General features: G+C 55.8%; 1 protein-coding gene across 1 annotated transcript in view; it reads left to right on the top strand.

The window, feature by feature from the left end:
* Positions 1 to 18,763: 18,763 nt before the first annotated feature.
* SLC39A11 (solute carrier family 39 member 11) overlaps positions 18,764 to 21,192 on the top strand; it is a gene marked incomplete at its 3' end in the record, with an annotated part of 92,156 nt that continues 89,727 nt past the window's right edge. The window contains exon 1 of the mRNA XM_056138399.1: positions 18,764 to 18,769. The remainder of the gene's footprint in view (positions 18,770 to 21,192) is intronic.

Raw genomic sequence — 21,192 nt, 5'->3', positions numbered from 1 at the left:
TTTGGGGGATGCTACCCAGAGCCACCAATGATGAGAGCCCAGAATGTTAGTGGCCCCCCTCACCCCCCAACCATTCCATCCTAACTTTCCTAGACAGAGGAAAGGTACTGGGAGTGAGCAGAAGTGACCAGTGGAGGGAGGGGTCTCCATACAGCTCCCCCTTGGGGGGCAGGGTTGGTGTACAGGTGCGTGACGCATCCTTGAACTAGCGCAGAGGGGATGCCCCCCACCCTCCAGAGCTCTGGCATTCGGACCCCCCCTCAGACACCCCCTGCCTCAGTTATAGTGATGTAGACACTCAGGTTCTCATTCTCAAAGCACTCAAGAGTGAGCACAGGGGACAGGAGTAGAGTGGCAGGTTCAGAAGAGATTTGACTGAAGGAAGGGAAGGCACAAAAGCCCCCAAACTCCAGAGATGGGTAGAAATCTTTTCCCTTCCATACCTTTTATTTACTTATTATTTTTATTAAAAAATTATTATTATTATTATTATTTTTTGCTTTTTGGGGTCACACCTGGCGATGCATTAGGGAAATTTTTTGGCTCTGCACTCAGGAATTACTCCTGGCGGTGCTCAGGAGACCATATGGGATGCTGAGAATCGAACCCCAGTCCGCCTCAGCACCTAACCTTGAAGACTTTGTCAGGAAGGTTTTGGTCCTCTTTCTGATAAGAGGGTCAGTTGCATGCAAGGCAAACACCCTTCCCGCTGTGTTATTGCTCTAGTCCCCTTCCATATCTTTTTAACAAACGGTGTGGGTGAACATTTCTTTATTTTCCTTTTTTTTTTTGTTTTGGTGGTTTCTTTTTGGGCCACACCTGGAGCTGCTCAGAGCTTATTCTGGGCTCTTTACTCAGAGATCACTCTCGGGGTCCGGGGGACCCTGTGGGGGGAAGAAATCAGGCTTGGTCCTGTTCACAGTGAGTGCTTCCACCCCTGTCCTCTCTCGGACCCAGGATTTTTCCCTCTTGCAACAACAAAGACCTATGATGGTGGGGTGCTGCCTCCCCATCCTGCTTCAGAGAGTGAGGCTACCAGGGGACCCCATGTGTGGGGGTCCAGGTGGGCTCCCTGCCTCCATCCCTAGGGCCATGCCCATCCCTGATGGGCAGTCAGGGCTGCCGGATCTGCCCGTGTCTTCTCCGTCGGTGAACGCAGAGGTGAACATGGGGCGCCCATGTAGGCCAGGGACTTCTGCACCCGCAGGAGATCTTGTTATTTATTTATTAATTTTTTTTAGGTTTTGGGGCCGCATCTGGTTGTTTTCAGGGGCTGCTTCTGGATTTGTGCTCAGGGATCACTCCTGGGGGGACTTGGGGGGTCCGATGCAGTGTTGGGGATTGAACCAAGGTTGACTGTGCAAGGCCTGTGCCCTCCCGTGCAGGGGCTGAGACCCCTCCATCCCTCTCCCCTGAAGGTGCCAAGGCCCCTCTGCCACTCTCCCCTGCGGGTGCCTAGGCCCCTCCGTCCCACTGTCTCTGGCAGCTGCACTATTTTCAGTCCCCTTCCTGGCTTGAGCTTTCTCTTCCATTTATTTTTTAAGCCTCCCAAGTGGTGCTCAGGGAGCCCCAGGAGTGATTCCTGGCCAGCCAGGCCTGAGGCTCAGTTAAAGGGCCTGAAGATGCAGGGCGGCTCTGGCTTGCAGAATTGGGGCTCACCTGCACTGCCTTTCGGGGAACCATGTGGCCCCTGGAACAGGAACCCAGGTCAGCCGCAAGCCAGGTGTGCACCCCAGCCGCTATTCATGCTCCTAGCCCATTTTCTACATAAAGGTAAGGTAAAGGCCCTCCCGTTGATCGTCGATTTGCTCGAGCGGGCCCAGTAACGTCTCCATTGGAGACTTTGTTGTTACTGTGTCTGGCATATCGAATACTCTCGGTAGCTTGCCGGGCTCTCCGAGAGGGGCGGAGGAATCGAACTCGGGTCGGCCACGTTGGCCGCGTGTAAGGCGAACGCCCTACCGCTGTGCTATCGTTCCAGCCCTTTTTTTTCTACATAATCATTATTATTTCCTAAAGGTTTTTTTTTTTTTTTTTGGCTTGCTTGGGGGCCACACCTGGCGATGCTCAGGGCTTCCTCCTGGCTCTGCGTTCAGGGATCACTCCTGGAGGGCTCGGGGGAACCCTACGGAGTACCGGGGATTGAATCCGGGTCAAATGTGTGCAAGGTAAGTGTCCTGCCTACTGTACAAATTGCTCTGGCCCCTCTCTGACCTTTTTAGAAGGAAGGAATCTAAACAGGATAGTCCTTACTATCTCGCCTACCTGTTCACTCACAGGTCCATCGGAGCTCTCCGTGGCAAGCACTGGGTCATAGCACTGGCCCAGACGAACCCTAGCCCTCTGGGGTAACCCTGCTCTCAGGGGCACAGTCAGGGACAAACAGCTTTCACTGGGGACTGGAGCAATAGTTCAGCTGGTTGGCCACTTGTCTTGCACTTGACCACCCAGGTTTGATCCTAGGCACGTCCTATGTTCCCCTGAGCCCTACCAGGAGTGATCCCTGGGCACAGAGCCAGGAGTAAGTCCTGAGTATCGCCCAGTGTGGCCCAAAACCAAGAGAAAAAAAAATCGGGTCATTTCTCTACCAAGCCACACAATCATCCTACAAGTATTTTTTTTTGGGGGGGGGGAGCAGAGCAATAGCATGACTGGTAGAACACTTGCCTTGCACGTGGCTGACCTGGGTTTGATCCCCAGCATCCCAAATGGTTTCCCGAGCAACTCCAGGAGTGGTTCTTGAATGCAGAGCCAAGAGTAACCCCTGTGCATCGCTGGCTGTGGCCCCCTCAACCTCCCCCTCCTCGAAAAAAAAAAAACCCAAATCTGAAAACAAACAGGTGAAAAAAGCAGCTTCATCTGAGAAGTAAGAGTTTAGCTTAACTAACTTTTAGGTGAAGGATGATTTGGGGGTCTGCAGGGGTGGCCCCTTCCAGCCCTTCTCACATTGGGCAGAAGGAGGAAAAGGGGGCAGTGGAATAGAAGGGACCAAGGAAAGGCCACATGGCAGACATGCCCAGAGAGACACCGGATGGGCCGTTAGGGACTCAGGATTGCTGGGCTTTGCATGCTGGATCCCTGAGTTCAATCCCAGGTACCCACTGATCCCTTAAGCGCCCCCTGGCGTAAAGGCTGAGCCACTGCACTGGGTGGGACCACTGCCCACGGCCAGGTATAATCCCCTACCACCCTCCCCCCCCAAAAAAAAAAACAAACCCGACACAACGTTTTGGGGAGCAGTTGATGCCTCCCGAGTCCTTGTGTGTTCGCCTTTGACCTCGAGTGACTGAATTTCCTCTGGCCTTTTAGCCTCTTCGGCGCTTAGCCAAGAGACCTTTCAGCTCTTTTCCTCTCTCGAGATGGTAAATCGCTTGGCGGGGGAGGGGTGCGAGGGGGGAACATGCAGGTAATGCGGTTAGCACTGCTCCCAGCAGTCTCAAATTGAAATGCCAACTGGTAGCAGAGTGTTATCGTGGAAATAATCATGTTTCTGACCCAGGTCAGGCCAGCTTCCTGTTTGCGGCGTGCTGGTGGCCCCGAGTGGCAAGAACTGCACCCTCACTGATTAGCCTCATGGAGACCAGACGGCCGGGGCTGGGCTGCTCTTGTGAGCCACCAGATTCCTTGGACATAACTTCCCAGGGCTGGCTGGGGGAAGCATCCTCCTTATCTAATTTAGCCTCTGAGACATTTCATTTTGGCTCATTGCTGCTTAAAGGTCATTTCCAAATCAACTTGGCGTGAAAGGTCGAAGCACCTAGTGGGATAAATGGTCGGGAAAGAAGCTTTGATGTCCCCCCCCCCCCACTTCCCCACAAACAGCCTCTTCGCCCACGAGAGCCTGTTCTGCGGGTTGCGCGGGTTTGGCGGAGGGTTTGCAGTTGGCTGGAAATGTGCCCTCAGCTCCTCCCAGGCTCCCAGGGCTGAGCAGCTGCATTGCATTGTGGGAGGTGTGTGTGGGGATGTGGGGATGAAGGGGGTGGTCCATCCCAGCACCCACTGCTCACTCACCCTGAGCACTGTCAGCAGTGAATCTGAAGACAGCGGAAGTAGCCCCTGAGCTTCATGGAGTGTGCTCTGGAAATAAAACCTTAACAAACTCTACAGAAAATCTGCTTAAAGTTAGGGAGTGCCTGGGGCCAGCGAGATAGGACAGTGGGCAGGGCGCTTACCCTGCATGTGACCAACCCGGGTTCGATCCCCGACACCCCCTAGTGTCCCCTAAGCACTGCCAGGAGTGATCCCTGAGCACAGAGCCAGAGGAACCCCCTGAGCATCGCTGGATGTGGTCCCTCCAAATAGACAAACAAACAAATAAACAAAACTCCTTCATGCTTAATGTTCGAAAAGATTGCGCTGGATTGGAGTGATAGTCTAGCGGGGTGGGCGCTTGGTTTGCAAGCAGCTGACTAGGTTCGATCCCCGTCATCCCATAGGGTCCCCTGAGCACCCCCAAGAGTAAGCCCTGAGCACAGAGCCGGGAGTAATCCCTGAGCATCTCTGGATGTGGCCCCCAAACAAACAGAAACTTAGGAAGTGCAGGCTCGAAGCTGGGCCCAGGAGACGAGCGTGAGTCACTGGCCGAGCTCCTCCGAGCCCTTTTCTGGATCCCAGAGGCATGGAAGACTTTAGACAAATCACGGCTGCAAAACTGTGTGTTTGCTGGTGGCCAGGATTTTGTTAGAAGACAAGGAGAAGAGATGATGGCAAAGGTTCAGGAGCACCCACCTTGGCTGGCACTTTCGAAAGACACAGAAGGAAAACCCTTTTTTTTTTTTTTGCTGTTAGTTTTGAGTTTTGGGGGCTGGAGCGATAGCACAGCGGGTAGGGCGCCTGCCTTGCACGTAGCCAACATGGCCGACCCGAGTTCGATTCCTCCGCCCCTCTCGGAGAGCCCGGCAAGCTACCGAGAGTATCTCGCCCGCACGGCAGAGCCTGGCAAGCTCCCCGTGACGTATTCGATATGCCAGACACAGTAACAACAAAGTCTCCAATGGAGACGTTACTGGGCCCGCTCGAGCAAATCGACGATCAACGGGAGGGCGTTTACTTTACTTACTTTAGTTTTGGGGCCACACCTGGTGGTGCTCAGGGCTGACACTTGGCTCTGCACTCCTGGATCACTCCTGGTGGGGCTCAGGGAACCCTATGGGGCGCCGGGGATCAATCTTGGGGTGACCAAGTGCAAGGCAAATGCTTCACCTCCTATACTATCTCTCTGCTTCCTGGAGGTGGGGGGGCATCAAACTGAGGCTTATTCAGTGTCTGCCAGTCTCGGGGCCCTGGACATGGTTTGTGAGTACTGGGTGAGGGGGGATCGACACCAGCTCCAGGGTTGTCACATGGAGTCAGCCCCTCCCTCCTCCACTGTCCATCCATCCATCCGTCCAGGGGCTGGGACTGACCCTGTGTGTTTCCACCACTCCCTGCGTCACACTGATGCTCTGAGCAGCCTCCTGCAGCCCTCTGACGCTTGGAGAGCTACGGAGAACTCTCCCCATCCCCTCCTCTTCCCTCTCCTGTGCTTCCCGGGTCCCGAGATGCCCCCTCATTGCTGCTTTTCTAAGTCCCATGAAGCGATTTTGTTGTTGTTGTTGTTGTTATCTGGCCTGTGCTATCAGTGGTAAAGCCTGCTCAGGCCCCAGACATGTGTGAGGTTACACCGGGTGGGATGGTGAGTCTTAGAATCCCCCCCGAGCCCCCCTAGCTAGGCGGGGAGATAACTCCAGGCTTGGCATGCGGGAGGCCCAGGTTCTATCCCTGACCTGGCATGGTCCATCCCTGCCCCCCCAACCTCCCTGGAGTGACCCCTGAGCACTGTCAGGGTTTGCTCCAAAGTCAGAAAAGAGAAGGGGAGAAACACAACAACAACAAAAAAAAAACACAGCCAAATATTGAAGCAGCAGCAGAGAAACTGCCTTGGGTGGAGGTGTGGCTGGCCTGGAGCTGAGCAGGGGACCCTTGCCAGCTCCCCAGTCTCTGGCCAGGGCTGCTCGGATGCTGCCCAGTGGGGCCTGCCTCATGCTGGGGATGTTCTTTTTTTTTTTTTTTTAATTTTTATTAGTGAAACACCATGAGGTACAGTTGTAGACTTACAAATTTTTGTGCTTCGGCCACAGCCCCAGAAGCACAATGACCTAATGCAGAACCCAGCAGCTTGGAGCAGAAAAGTGAAAGGACTATGCGTTAATCCAGGCAATCATTTCTGCCCAGAGGGGAAAGGGTGTTGCTCCCTTCCGCCCTCCTCCCTCTGGAAAGAAAGATGGCGGCCACATGGGAGCCTTGTGGACAGCAGGTATGAGCCGGGGGTGTGGGGGCGACTAAAACCTCATGGGAAGGGGGGCGTTCTGGTCCGTCCTTCACGCCCTACCGAGGTCACCAGTTGCCCCCCGCGAGCGACTCTCCAGCACGGCCACGGCCCCAGAAGCACAAGGACTTAATGCAGAACCCAGCAGCTTGGAGCAGAAAAGTGAACAGACTCTGCATTGATCCAGGCCATCAAGTCTGCCGGAGGGGAAAGGGTGTTGCCCCATTCGCCCTCTCCTCTCTGGAAAGAAAGATGGCGGCCACATGGGAGCCTTGTGGACAGCAGGTATGAGCCGGGAGTGTGGGGGCGACTAAAACCTCATGGGAAGGGGGGCGTTTCGGTCCGCCCTTCACGCCCTACCGAGGCCACCGGTTGCCCCCCGCAAGCGGCTCTCCAGCACGGCCAGGACTCCAGAACACAGAAACCAATTTCTTAACTATCTGACTTTCAGTAGAAATACTTCCAGGGTCAATAGGTAAAAGAGCAGAAATCCAAAACCAACATTTAATTCTTGAACCCAGCCGTAGAAAGCAAATCACTTCACAATGCTTTTTCAGCATGTCTGATTTGGGGGGGGGGTAAACTCTAAATAATAGTGGTGAATCTTTTATTGAAACAATGAATCTAATCAAAGCAGATAGAGTGTTAACTAGAATTCATCTGCTTCACAGGGACGGGGAGGGGTGGGGGGTGGGGTTTTATTGGGGTTCTTTATGGTAAAAAATAAGTATTGGTAAAGGGAAATGTGTTTGATATTTGCATGACTGAGACATAAACCTGAAAGCTTTGTAACCTTTCCCACAGTGATTCAATAAATAAATTAAAAAAAAATTTTTTGTGCTTGGGTTTCAGTTATACAATGACCAAGTACCCATCCCTCCACCAGTGCCCATTCTCCACCACCAATTTACATACAAGTGGTCACTGTCACTGTCCTCCCATTATTTATCGATTTTGCTTGAGTGGGCCCAGTAACGTCACTATTGTGAGACTCGTTACTGTGTTTGGCGTATCGAATACATCACAGTTAGCTTGCCAGGCTTTGCTGTGGGGGCAAGATACTCTCGGTAGCTTGCCGGGCTCTCCGAGAGGGGCAGAGGAATTGAACCCTGGGTTGGCGGGGTCGGCCGTGTGCAAGGCAAACACCCTACCACTGTGCTATCGCTCTATACATGGAAAGTATCATGCTAAGTGAAATGAGTCAGAAAGAGAGGGACAGACAGAAAGATTGCATTCACTTGTGGAATATAAAGTAACAAAATAGGAGACTAACACTCAAGAATAGTTGAGGTTTGCTCCATGGCTTAGAGGCCAGCTGCACATGCTGGGGGGAAAGGCAGCTCAGATAGAGAAGGGAGCACCAAGTAAAGGGTGTTGGGAGGATCCTCCCAGGATGGGAGATGCATGTTGAAAGTAGACTATAGACCAAACATGATTGCCACTCAGTGCCTCTTTTGCCAACCACAGGACCCAAAAGGAGAGAGAGAACAAAGGGGAATGCCCTGCCACAGAGGTGGGTGGGATGGAGGGGGGATGGGGGAGTAGGAGGGATACTGGGATCACTATGCAGCCTGGGATGTTCTGAACGTGCTGCTAGCAGCTCTTGGTGCCACTCAGCACAGGCCTGCATGCGTGCAGGCCACGCCCTGCAGCCCCGCCCTGTGCAGAGCTCGGCCAGAGGGCACCCAGCCCACCCTCCCCAGGAGTCTATCCGTCAGTGAGGCCTGCAGCCTAAAGAGCTCCCGTGGGCAGGAGCAGGCCACAGAGTGTTCTTGAGTCATTCCTTCTCTGCTTGGTGCTTGTCATAACTGGACAGGGCGGGTGTGGGGCAGGGCGGCCTCTGATCCCTGGAGGGCAGAGTCCAGGGGTGTGGGTTGGCCTCCTGCAGGCCAGGGCAGCCCCACCCATGGGGAGCAACCAGACCCAGGTGTAGGAGGGCATCACCGAGTAGGATGGGCGTGGGATAAAGCTGCCAGAGTTCCAGATGTCACACACGCGCGCATGCCCGCGTGCACACATACACACACACATACCAGGGTCACCCCTCCGTATACACCCCCCACACACACACACCAGATCACTCCTCCATACACACACACAACACGCATGTGCCCACACACACTGACATGCACCAGGGCAAGATACTCCTCCATACACACACACACACACCCTTGGGTCACGCCCCTCCATATACACACCCACACATACGTAAATACACACACACACACACACACACACACTCTCTCTCTCTCTCTCTCTCTCTCTCTCTCTCTTCTGGAGCAGAGCGAGGCCGTGGCGGTGACTGAAGGAAGTCCTGGTTTCCGAGGCTTCTCCCACATGTGCCTCTTGGGGTCCACCATTTTTTAAAAGAACAATCCAAGATTTTAGTGCCTCGACGAGCCTCAGCAGGAAGCCCTGCCTTGTAGGCGTGAGGCCCCTGGTTCGATCCCAAGCACCTGCAAAACGAAACCAAAGGCCAGTCTGGCTGCTGAAGGGCTGCAGAGCTAGATGGAGGCCCGGAGGGGGCGGACAAACTGTCTGCCCCTAGGACGGGGCAGCGGTTTCCAGGGGGCTGACAAACACTCGGTTCATTTCTGCCCCTGGGCCTTTGCCTAAATGGGCTCCTCATCCGGAAATCTCCCTGGGGTGGGAGGTGACCCAACGCTCTGGGTTTGAGCTCTGCCTGTGGGAGCTCTGTTGACCCCTGGCGCTATGTGGGTCCTTAAGCAACACTGGGGGGGTTCTCCCCCTTAGAAAGAAGAATGCCTACTTCTGTGTTCTCTGCCACCTGCCCCTTCACTTTTAATTAATCAATTAATTACGAGCGATAGCACAGAAGGTAAGGCGTTTGCCTTGTATGCATCAGACCCGGGTTTGATTCCTCCGTCCCTCTCAGAGAGCCGGCAAGCTACCGAAAGTATCTTGCTCACATGGCAAAGCCTGGCAAGCTCCCTGTGACATATTCGATATGCCAAAAACAGTAACAAGTCTCACAATGGAGATGTTACTGGTGCCCGCTCGAGCAACTCAGTGAACAACATGAGGACAGTGCTACAGTCTTTGTTTCGAGGCCACACCTGGCGATGCTCAGGGGTCACTCCTAGCTCTGCTCACAAGAATCTCTCCTGGTGGTGCTTGGAGGGTACCGTATGGGATGCTGGGGATCCCATCCTAGTCAGCCACGTGCAAGGCCAGCGCCCTCCCAGCTGGACTGTGGCTCCAGCCCCACCTTCACCCATCCTGACTCTTTCAACCCTCCCGATTTCTCTTCTAGATTCAGCTTTAGGGGGCTGCCATCCTCTCTCTCTCTCTCTCTCTCTCTCTCTCTCTCTCTCTCTCTCTCTCTCTCAGAAGAGGATGGCAAGGTCCCGAAGGGGAGAGGACCCTCTTAGTGTGACCCTCCCCTGTCTTCCCTAGCTGCCCCAGGAGTCGCTGTGAGAGTTCGTTTATTTGATGGTGGGGGGTGGCTGGGCTTGGGGAGTGGCCAGGCGGTGGTCAGGCGGGGGGCACTCCTGCTTGCCTTTGGCCAGCCAGGTCTTGGAGTTGAGGGAACAGGTCTAAGGATGCTCAGGGATGCTCAGGCTCCATGCAGTGCTGGGACCCAAACTGGGGTCCGGCTGGGGCAAGGCACACTCCCACCCTTGCTGTGCTATCTCCTGGGCCTTGCATGGGCTTCTTCTTTTTTTATTTTTTTTTTAGCTTTTTGGGTCACACTCGGTGATGCTCACGGCTTACTCCTGGCTTTGCACTCAGGAATGACTCCTGATGGTGCTCGGGGGACCACATGGGATGCTGGGAATCGAACCTGGGTTGGCCACATGCAAGGCAAATGCCCTGCCCACTGTACTATTGCTCAGGCCTCCTCCTCCTCCTCCTCCTCCTCCTTCTTCTTCTTCTACCTCTTCATCCTTTTCTTCCTCTTTTTCCTCTTCCTCCTCTTCCTTCTCTTCCTCTTCTTCCTCTTCTTTTTTCTTCCTCCTCCTCCTCCTCCTTCTCCTCCCCCTCCTCCTCCTCCTTCTCCTTCCCCTTCCTCTTCCCCTTCTCCTTCTCCTCCTCCTTCTTCCTTCTTCTTTCTTCTTCTTTGTACTGGTATTTATTCAGCCAGTGATTCAGCTGAGTGAGCTGGGCATGAACTCCACATATTTTTTTAAAAAATTTTTTTAATTGGATATCCATGAGAAAGACCATTACAGAGCTATTCATAATTGGGTTTCAGTCATGCAATGATCCAGCACCCATCCCTCCACCAGAATACATTTCCCACCACCAATGTCCCCCACTTCAGGACTGGAGTGATAGCACAGTGGGTAGGGCATTTGCCTTGCACGCGACAGATCTGGGTTCGATTCCCAGCATCCCATATGGTCTCCCGAGCACCGCCAGGAGTAATTCCTGAATGAAGAGCCAGGAGTAACACCTGTGCTCTCCGGGTGTGACCCAAAAAGCAAAAAAAGAAAAAAATGTCCCCCATTCCCCCATCCCCATCCTCAAACCCCCCCACCCGCCTTCCCTCTCAGTCTCCCTCTATGGGAGGCACTTTTCCTCTTGCTCTTTCTCTCCTTTTCCTTTTACGCATTATGGTTTGCAATATAGATCACATGAGCTCTTCGGATTCCTTTGAGCTGAGGGCTTTCTGGGATAGCATGTTCTAGAAGCCTTCTGGAAGGCTCCAGCACTGAAAATCCGGCTGCTTTAAAAAAAAAAAAGTAGGTCAGCGTGCATTTATTTGACACGTATGTTCTGTGTCGTCTCTTGCAACCTCATCCCTTCTGGTTCCTGAGGCCTGACAGCCCTAATTACAGAGGGAGAGAGCGAGGGGCGGGCAGGCCCGTGCACACAGCCTCCCACTCACTGCGGAGGAGGGTTGGAGGGCCGCTGGCCTGGTTTCAGGGGCCAGGGGGCAGGAACTGTGGGCTGTATTCGCTCCCTTTTGCCGCCAGTGGGGCTTCCTGAGCTCCAAGTGGCTTCTTCAAACTGCATCTCTCAATGTTGATTATTTTCAGACTGAGCAGAGCTGGGTTCCTGGCTAATTAAAAAAAAAATTTTTTTTTGAGTCCACACCTGGCGATGTTCAGAGCTTACTCCTGGCTCTGCACTCAGGAATTACTCCTGGTGGTGCTCGGGGGAGCATATGGGATGCTGGGGATCAAATCTGGATTGGCCACGGGCAAGGCCAGTGCCCTCTCTGCTGTACTGTCACTCTAGTCCTGTAAAACCCCGTTTTTTGGCGTGGGTGATGAGAGATTCTGGCCTCCGTCTCTCCCTGGCCACGGGTCATGGCATCAGGTGTGTGAGCTGAGAGAAAAACAGGGAAAAGAAGGACCTTTGTGTTTGCTCGTTTTGGCCTGTCATGCTCAGGGCTTACTCCCAGCTCTGCACCCAGGGGTCACTCCTGGGGAAACTTGGGCTGGGGCCCTCTGCCGGGTCAGAGGCTGAACCCGGGTTGGCTGCATGCAAGGTAAGACAATAATGGGTGAAGGTCACTTCTTTTTTTCTTTTTTTTTTTAGCTTTTTGGGTCACACCCGGTGTGTGGTTATTCCTGGGTCTGCATCAGGAATTACTCCTGGTGGTGCCCAGGGGGACCCTATGGGATGCTAGGGTTTGAACCTGGATCGATCACATCCCAGGCAAACACCCTACCCGCTGAACTATTGCTACAGCTGCGGCACCTTCTTTTCACATGACTGACCCAGGATCTATGCCCAGCACCACATAGAGTCCTTTGAACCCTGCCAGGAGCTATCCCTGAGCACAGAGCCAGGAGTCATCCCTGAGCACAGAGCTGGGAGACATCCCTGAGCACAGAGCTGGGAGTGAGCCCTGACCTCAGAGCCAGGAGTCAGCCCTGAGCACAGAGTCAGGAGTCAGCCTGGAACACGGAGCCAGGAGTGACCCCTAAGCTCAGAGCCTGGAGTCATCCCTGAGCACAGAGCCTGGAGTCATCCCTGAGCACAGAGCCTGGAGTCATCCCTGAGCACAGAGCCTGGAGTCATCCCTGAGCACAGAGCCAGAAGTCATCCCTGAGCACATAGCTGGGAGCCATCCCTGAGCACATAGCTGGGAGCCATCCCTGAGCACTGCTGGTGTGGCTTCAAAACAAAATAAATGAATGAAATCAGATGGAGTTTGAGGACCCGGGAAAGTTCTCCGTGGGCTGGCGGGCGTGCTTTGCAGGCCCCGAGTTTGAATCCCCAGCATCATCGCCTAAGTGCTGCCAGTGATGGTGCTGGAGGCCTCAAGCAATTCCTCAGCACCGCTGGGCCCAGGAAGCACGGAGCCTTCCAGCCTGCACCGAAGTTGCCCTGAGTACCGCCGGCAGCTCCTCTCAAACTCTGTGTTTCTGGGGCTGTGGGGGGAGGGCGGGGGGGGGGGGGGAGGAAGGGGAGGAAGAGGGGAGCTCCCAGTCCTGAGCAAGGGAGGGAGGGTTTGACACTGGGAGGAGGGTCTCACTGGGGAGGCAGGAGGGGCTGGGGTCCCTTGGGGCTCAGAGGCTTGTCTGAGCTGCAGCCCGCCAACCATCTGCCTGAGAAGTGGGGGTGCGAGAGGTGGGCTGTGCACGGTGTGACAGGGGTCCCCAGGGGCTGGGCGGAGCCCCGGGGGCGGGGTGGGGGACGCTCCCGGCCCTGACCCTCGCTTCTCACCACCCCATTCCGCAGCTGCTGGGGGAGCACTAATGAGGTGGAAAGGGCTCTTGGGGGATGATTGATGGAGGAGCCCCCTGGACCAGTTCCAGGGAGCCCCACTTCCCAGCCAGACGGATGCTCGCAGCAATCCGAGGCTTGGCACAGGCCGGCTCGGTGACTGCACCAGTGGACACCCCCTCCCCCCCGCCGCCCCCCCCCCCCCCAGGCCCTCCATGGCACGAGCTGGACTTCACCCTCGTCTTCCTCACCTGTTCAGTCATCCTGGAAGGACTTTGGCCCAGAGGTTCCCCACCAGCCTTCTGCCTTTCTCTTTTTTTTTTCTTCTGCTTTCTGTATTTATTCTCCCACCGGGATCATGGCAAAGGGCGTATAGTTTCATTTATTGCTTTTTAAATTTTTCCCGTCATAAAACTCGCCAGCCTGAAGATCCGCTTGGCGGCCACGGTGTGTATCATTTTGACAAACTGCATTTGCTCTCTGTGTCCTTTGTTTGCTGAATATGAGGACACTCCCCATCACCCCCCATGCAGTGATCTCTCCCCGACTTTTTGTTGCTGTTTGGGGACCACACTCAGCAGTGCTCAGGATTTACTCCTAACTCTGTGCTCAGGGATCACGCCTGGCAAGCTCAGGGGGACACCACAGATTGGGGGGGGGGGTAAATAAGTCACCCTTGATAAGGGACCAAGGATCAAACCCAGTTAGGCTGCATGTAAGGCAAGCCCCTACCCCACTGTACTCTCTCCCGACCCCCCCCTTTATCAATAGTTTTATGAAGGAAGTCCCTGGAGGGGTACTGGGGGCCTCATCCCAGAAGCAGGAATGGGAAGAAGTTTGCAGGGTACTGTCATTCCCTGTGACAGGAGTGAACGTTTTTCTTTTTGGGGGCATTGCCTCCCAAGCTGTGCTCAGAGGGTCCAGGTACCATTTTCAGTGACAATTGGTTGACCAGCCCAGACCCGTTGAGTGCTCAGGCTCTGTGGTGCTGGGGACCACTGGGGACTCACCTGGCAGTGCTCTGGGGGCTGTGGGCACCGGGCATGGAGCTCGGGCCCTTGCACAGGTGCTGCTGAGCTCTGAGCTATCTCCCAGGCCTACCAGGCAAGTCTCAGAGCTGTTTTTTGGTACCGGGCACCAGGCTGCCTTGCCCGCGTTGCTGGTCAGCTCTCATGGGGCCTCTGGAACATGGTCAGGAGGTTCCTGGCCCTCGTCTGTGGTGTGGACTCGGGTGAAAGGCCCACGTGAGTTTGGGTAACATCTTAATGACACCGTCGAAGGGAGAATTCCTTCCTCACTGGGCCCACACTGTTAAAAATTTCACTACAGGGAACCGAGAGATAATAGAGGCTTACCTTGCACACGGCCGGCCCAGGTTCGATTACCAGCGCTCCAGATTACCTGTTGTTTAAGGTTGAGCCTTGTGTGCTTATACACACACACACACACACACACACACATACACACACACACACACACACGGGGCCGGAGCAATAGTCCAGTAGGTAGGCATTTGCCTTGCATGTGGCCGACCTGGGTTCGATCCCCGGCATCCCATATGGTTTCCCAGCACTGCCAAGAGTAATTCCTGAGTGCAGAGCCAGGAGTAACCCCTGAACATCCCCCAAAAAGCAAAAAAATATATATACATATATATGTATGCATTTTATTCTTTATTTTATGTTATTTGGCGGTGCTGGGCATTGAACACAGGGCCCCACACCAAGAAGGCTCTCTTACTGGCTGAGTCACCTCTGCAGCCTGATTTGCATTTAAAATACCCATCCCTCGGCCTGAGCAGTAGCACAGCAGGGAGGGCAGGGCGTTTGCCTTGCATAGGACCAATGGGGGTTTGATGATCCCCTAGCATCCCATTTAGTCCCTTGGAGTGATTCTTGAGTGCAGAGCCAGGAGTAACCACTGGGCATTGCCAGGTGTGACCCCAAAAGCAACAAGCAAACAAACCAATCAAGGTAGGAAACTTCTTTCCCAGTCATGGGGTGGTCCGAGGTCAGTAATAGCCCTTCCTTGTGGAATTAAGGGAGGAGCAGAAGCAATAATGTCACAAAGGGGGTGTTTACGTCTGGCTCAGGTCTGGCTCAGCAGAGAGCACTTTCCAAGTGCACCCAGACCTGGGCCCTCTGCCATCTATTGGAGAGTCTGCCCTGAGTCATCTAGACAGTTTCATGAGGAGGCTTGTGATGTAACAGTGTCTCTAGCATGTCATCAGAGCTATAAGCAACCCCCAGACCCTGGGGACAGAGGGCTTGGCAAGGCAGAGTTTGGATTGGAGGAAGGTAGCACTGTAGCACCATCCTCCCGTTGTTCATCAATTTGCTCAAGTGGGCACCAGTAATGCCTCCACTGTGAGATTCGTTGTTACTGTTTTTGGCATATCAAATATGCCATGGGGAGCTTGCCAGGCTCTGCCGTGTGGGTGGGAAACTCTTGGTAGCTTGCCGGGCTCTCCAAGAGGGACGGAGGAATCGAACCCGGGTCGGCCGGGAGCAAGGCAAACTCCCTACCTGCTGTGCTATTGCTCCAGCCCGGAGGAAGGTACAGATGACAAATATCCTTGAGAAGGTTGCTGGGTGAAGGTTGCTGGGTGTGGGCCCACCAGGCTGTGCTCAGGGCTGACTCCTGGCTCTGCACTCAGGAATCGCTCCTGGCAGCGCTCGGGGGACCCTACTGGGGGATGTCGGGGGTCGACCCTGGGTTGGCTGTATGCAAGGCAAGCGCCCTTCCCTCTGTATTTTGCCACCAGCCCCCTCTCTCCCCACATTTTCTTGGGAAGCAGATGTAGAGGGTGTCCTGGCCGAGGTCAGCTGCTGCTCCCAGGGAAATGAAATAAAAACGGATTTCCAGGAAATCCCTTCCCGTGCTGTCCTTTCGCCTCCCACCCTGGCCACTCCTCACACGTGACTGACTGCCTGGGGAGTTTCTGGGTCCTGATACTTGTGACATGTGGGGTCAGTGGTTCTTCTCTGTGGTCAGTCACTCCCCTGCTCCCTGTTCTCTCGCACCCTCCCTCTTGCCCTTTGTCCCCTGAGCATCATTCTGGTTGGCGAGCTGGGGGGGGGGGGGCTTCGAGACACACGGGTATGAGTATGACCGGGACTGTGGGGTGACTGGAAACTGCAGGTTGTACTTTTTTTTTTTAAATTTTATTGAATTTCATTTTATTGAATCACCCTGAGCTAGCTTTCATGCTTGGGTTACAATCACGCAATGATCAAACACCCATCCCTCCACCAGTGCACATTCCCCACACTAATATCCCCGGTATACCCCCCCCTTTTCCTACCCTCCCCCTGCCTCCATGGCAGACAATATTCCCTATACTCTCTCTCTCCTTTTGGACATTATGGTTTGCAATACAGATACCGAGAAGCCATCACTTCTGGTCCTTTATCTACTTTCTGCACACGTCCCCCTCTCGACTGGTTCCTCAAGCCACCATTTTCTTAGTGATCCCTTCTCTATTCCAGCTGCCTTCTCCCCTTTGCTCATGAGGCAGGCTTCCAGCTATGGAGCAATCTTCCTGTCCCGAGTATCCACTATCCTTAGGTGTCAGCCTCATGTCATGTTGTTTTATACTCCGCAAATGAGTGCAGTCCATCTATGTCTGTCCCTCTCTTTCTGACTCATTTCACTTAGCATGACACTCTCCATGTCTGTCCATTTATAAGCAAATCTCATGACTTCATCTCTCCTAACAGCTGCATAGGTTGTACTTTTCTTGGAACTCTCTCTTGGGGAGGCGCACAAGGCAAAGCCTGGCTAGCGCTGCTGTGGTGTGTCCGAGCAATGGACCGAGGCTCTTCCGCCCAAGTCCGGGGACACGGAGGCCCAGGCCGACTCAACTCTGCACTCAGGCATCACTCCTAGAGGTGCGTAGGAGACCACTGATATGGTTCTTGGCCATGTGCAAGGCCAGCGCCCTACCCACAGTATTATCTCACAAGTTCCGTTTCTTCCCAAAGTTTCTGGGGTTCCAAATGTTTCCTTGGGGCAGGGGGATGGAGGGCCATGGAGAAAATGTTCTTTTTTGAGGGGGTTGCCTTAGAAGGGGGTTCTGGGAAGGTCCCTCTACCACCACCCCCCGGGAAGGGCAGTTTGATTGCAGCCAGGTGAGCTCCAGGGTGACAGACTGACTCCAGGCCAGTTGAGATGGGAAATGGGTGTTCTGAGGCACTACTGGAGCAAGCTTGGGGTTCCAGGAGAAGCCAACAGGTTTGGCTGCAGTCTGGTGGGATGGGGGTGGGTAGCGGGGCCTGGGCCTGTACCTCCAGAGTGGCGAGGGGCCCCGAGGGCAGTGCAGGCCCAGATACGTTTGCTCACGGCATCGGCTGTGCGTTGGAGGCTGGACTGCAGGTGGTGAATGCAATGGGGGACCAGGAAGATGAAGGGGGTGCGGGTCTGCGTGGACAAACCCCTGCTGTTTGGACGAGGTCAGCTGGAATGAGATGGAGGAAAGGGGCAGGCCAGGCCGAGCCTTCGAGAGGGAGCCTGGAGCACTGGGGGCCACGTAGGGCTCTGGAGCAGGCAGTGAGGTGCCATGCGTGGTTCAGGAAGGTGCCCTTGGAGGTGGTGCCCACCCTGCCTGATTAAGCTGTGGTGGGCAGAGTCCTGACCACAGCAGGGCACGTGGGGCCCAGGTGAGGGCCTGGGGGCCATTTGTGCATGGTCAGTAACGCCTGCCTCAGAGCGAACAGGAGACCCCACACACACCCCGTGTCTACCACCAGCTTCAGCAGCTGCTGGTTAGGCCTATGAACGAGGACCCACGATATTGCGCTCTCATTCGAAAGCAGGTGAAGCCGCAGCATTCCATCTTGAGCTGGAGCTGTGTGTGTATGTGCATGTAGGCGTGTGAGTGTCCACATATGGATGTGTGTCTATGTAAGTGCACGTCTATAAACAGGTGAGTGTGCGTTTATGTCTGTATTCATGCTTGTCTGTAACATGTCCAGATGTATATGCTGTGAGCATTCTTGTACGTGCGTGTATGAGTGTGCTGCATGTATTTGTAGATAAGTGTATGAGTATGTTTGTGTGCAAGTGTCTAGGTGCGTACATGTTTGAGTATGTATGGGCGTATGTGTGCATGCATATATATATATGTACACACCCATGTGTACGTGTGTCTCTGTGTGTGATATTTGTACATGTGCGTGCAATCGTGTATGTGTGTGTGAGCATATCTGTGCATACCTGAACTATGTGTATATTTCTGCTTGTCTAGCATCCCGTATGTGTTTATGTGCACATGCATGTGTGTATATACATGTATGTGTCTGGTTTTTCCTGACTCCAAGCACCCTGCCCCACTTTTCCCTTTGCTTCTGGGGTGGGGGTGTGTGTGCTCGGGTGTTGGGGGAGGACCCCCGCGCAGGCTTTTTTTCTACCCAATCTTTCTCTAGACGGCCTGGAGGCCACTGTCCACTGCTTAGGGCTGATGAGATCCTGGAAACGGGGACCCAGAGGCAAAGATGCAACTCCTGGTCCCCGACCAGAACCCGCGGCCCTGGGCGCCTGTGTCTGTGTGTGTGTGTGTGTGTGGGGGCGGGGGGAAATCCTTGGGGGGGGGAGGGAAGCTCTGCGCAGCGGGGAGCAGGGGCTGGGGCGAGGGCGCCCGCCCGCACACCAGCACGCCCGCCCGCACGCCCGCCCCAGCGGCGCCTGGGCCGTGAACCCGAGGATCGACGCGCGCGGGGCGGGGCCGGGCGCGCGGGGCCACGTGTGCGCGGGAAGCAGGAAGTGGCTTCCCGGAGCCGGCGCGGGCCGCTGGCGTGGACGGGGGCTGCGGCGGGCCCCCCAGTGAGTGGGCTCTCCCGGCGGGCCGCGCGCGGGGCAGGGGCGGGCCGAGGGGCCCGGGGAGCCGGGGCGGCGTGGGCAGGCGGCAGAGCCCCTCCTGCACCCCGCCGGACCCCTGCCCTCCTCCAGGGCGAGCTGGGGGTTGGCCGCGGAGCCCCCCTCTCTGGCTGTCCAGCGCTTTTGGGGGCAGAGAGGGGGCCCCCCGGGAGGCCCGGTCACTCCAGTGCCAGCTGTTTGCAGCCCCCCCAACCCTCCCGGGCGCGCTGGGGTTGGGGGGCGCCTCTGGACTTGGGCTGGGAGTGGGGGGGCTGGCGCCACTGGCCGCACACAGGCATTGGCGGTCCAGCTCGGGGTCTCCCATGCCGACCCCACTTTGAGGCACCGGGGCTTTGAGAGTGTGGGTGCAGCCCCAGCCCCAGAGGCGTGGTCCCTGCGCCCACTTGGGACCTGAGGGTTCCGTTGCGGGGTGGAAGGGGGCATCCCCCGGCTGCCCGGGGACCCTGTGCACATCCCCCCTCCCCCCCCCCCCAAAGTGCCAGGCTGCAGGTTTCAAAGGGGAGAGCAGGGCCGGCTGGCCGGGTTGGGGTCCGAGCTGCAGGGGGCCTGGCCAGTTGCACCCCGCCCCCCCCCCCCATCCTCCTGGAGTGGGCAGTGGCCCTGCCAACTCCTTGGAGGTGGGGCACGGGACTCTGCTCACCAGGAAGCTGGGCCCATTGCAGGTTGACCCGGGCACTCCCTGTTTCCCTAGTGTCCCTGGGCTAACTTGGAGGTCAGGAGGAAGCAAACTCCCAAGTTGTCTTGACTCAGCCAGAAGTGCTCCCTCAGAAAGGGGCCCCAGCCCGGGGCCTTCTCATCCGGAATGCTCACCCCACCCCTCCCCCTGGCACCCCACTCGATGCACATTTGGACTCAGCAGGCCCGAGATGGTGCACTTCTCACCAGTGCCTAGTGCCCTGTCCCCCCTCTCCGCTCCCCCCCCCACCCCCAGCAGGAGCCACTGACCATCTTGGTTGAGAACCTAGTGATGCAGAGGGAAGCGACTTCTCGCAGGGACAGAGGTCCTGTGTTCCCTGGTCCTATGTCCCAGGTGGCACAGGTGGCAGAAGGGTTAGAAGAACCCATTTTTCTCCCTCTGACCCCCAGGGCTACCCGCCGGCCCCCTTCTGCTCCTCAGCCCACAGACTCCACCACGCCCCTCCCCTGCAGCCTGTCCCAGGACACTCAGCCCTGGAGTTTTTGTGGTGGTGGCTCAGGCCTGTCTCGGGTGCTCATCAGGGGGACAGTGAGGCCTGGGCTGGGACAGGGTGTTCTGAAGTTCTTGTCCATCAGTTGGAGACAGACAGTGGGTGAAAAGGTCCAGAGGGCTCAGCTTAAGCTCAAACATGAGCTTCCGGTTGACCATACCCAATGGTGCAAAGATACTCTTAATCCTTCTCTTAGGGACCGTATGTGGTACTAGGGGTCGAACCTAGGTCAACCCTGTGCATGGCAAGCGCCTTACCCACTGTATTAGACTTTGGTCTGGCCCATGAACCCCTCTTTTTAGGGCGACTTAATAGGATACACCGGATGTAAGCCAGAATTAGGGGGTCTGTTGTCAACTGTCAGCACCTGTACACCCCGGTGGGGATGCCATCTCTTGTGGTTGTATTTTTGGTTCAGGGTCACACCCGGTGATGCTCAGGGGTTACTCCTGTCTCAGCACTTAGGAATCACTCCTGGCGGTGCTTGGGGGACCCTCTAGGATGCCGGGATTGAACCCGGTCAGCCGTGTACTGGGCAAACGCCCTACAGGCTGTACAATCTCTCCGGCCCGTGGGAGTGCCATGTGGACCCAGGGGTGCTGCTTCCTGGAGCCTATGATTTCATGGTGCTGGGGTGTTACCTGGGATGTCCCGGGTTGCCCTGGGGTTTCCTGCCTGACTCAGGTTGGGTCCCCTATCCTTGGCCTCGCCCTCTGCCAGTTTCCTTCCTGGGGCCACAGAGGAAGGAAATGGCTTTATCTGCCAACCTGCCGGGGGGCCCCATGTCCTGGCCAGCGCTTTGTGGGGCGGTGGGCCTGGCGGGGCGGCGGGTGGAAGGTTTGGATTCAGCAGCTGAATGAGGCCTTTGAGCCGAGTCTGGGGTTTGCCAGGCTCCCGGCATGTGGGTTGTAACTTTCCACAGCAGGAGGCAGAGGCTGCCTGCCCTTCCAGGCCCGGAACTGAGGTGGAGAGTGCCTGGAGGAGGGCTCTTGGCAAAGGCCAGAGGGGCAGCCACGCCCCCTCCAGAGAGGGCCCCAGATACCCCCAAAAGCTCCCTCTGCAGCTCCTGGAGTGGAAGGGGCAGGAAATGCTGCCCTGGGGTCAGTTTCCCTGCCCCGGGTGAGGGTCCCAGCGAGGGAAGCCGGCCCTGAGCCATCCAGCAGGTATTTTTGGGGTGCCAGG

This window comes from Sorex fumeus, unplaced genomic scaffold (assembly GCF_029834395.1).
Source record: "Sorex fumeus unplaced genomic scaffold, SorFum_2.1 ptg000128l, whole genome shotgun sequence".
Lineage (NCBI taxonomy): Eukaryota > Metazoa > Chordata > Mammalia > Eulipotyphla > Soricidae > Sorex > Sorex fumeus.
The sequence above is the reverse complement of the archived record's forward strand: the minus strand, read 5'-3'. Positions and strand labels throughout refer to the sequence as shown.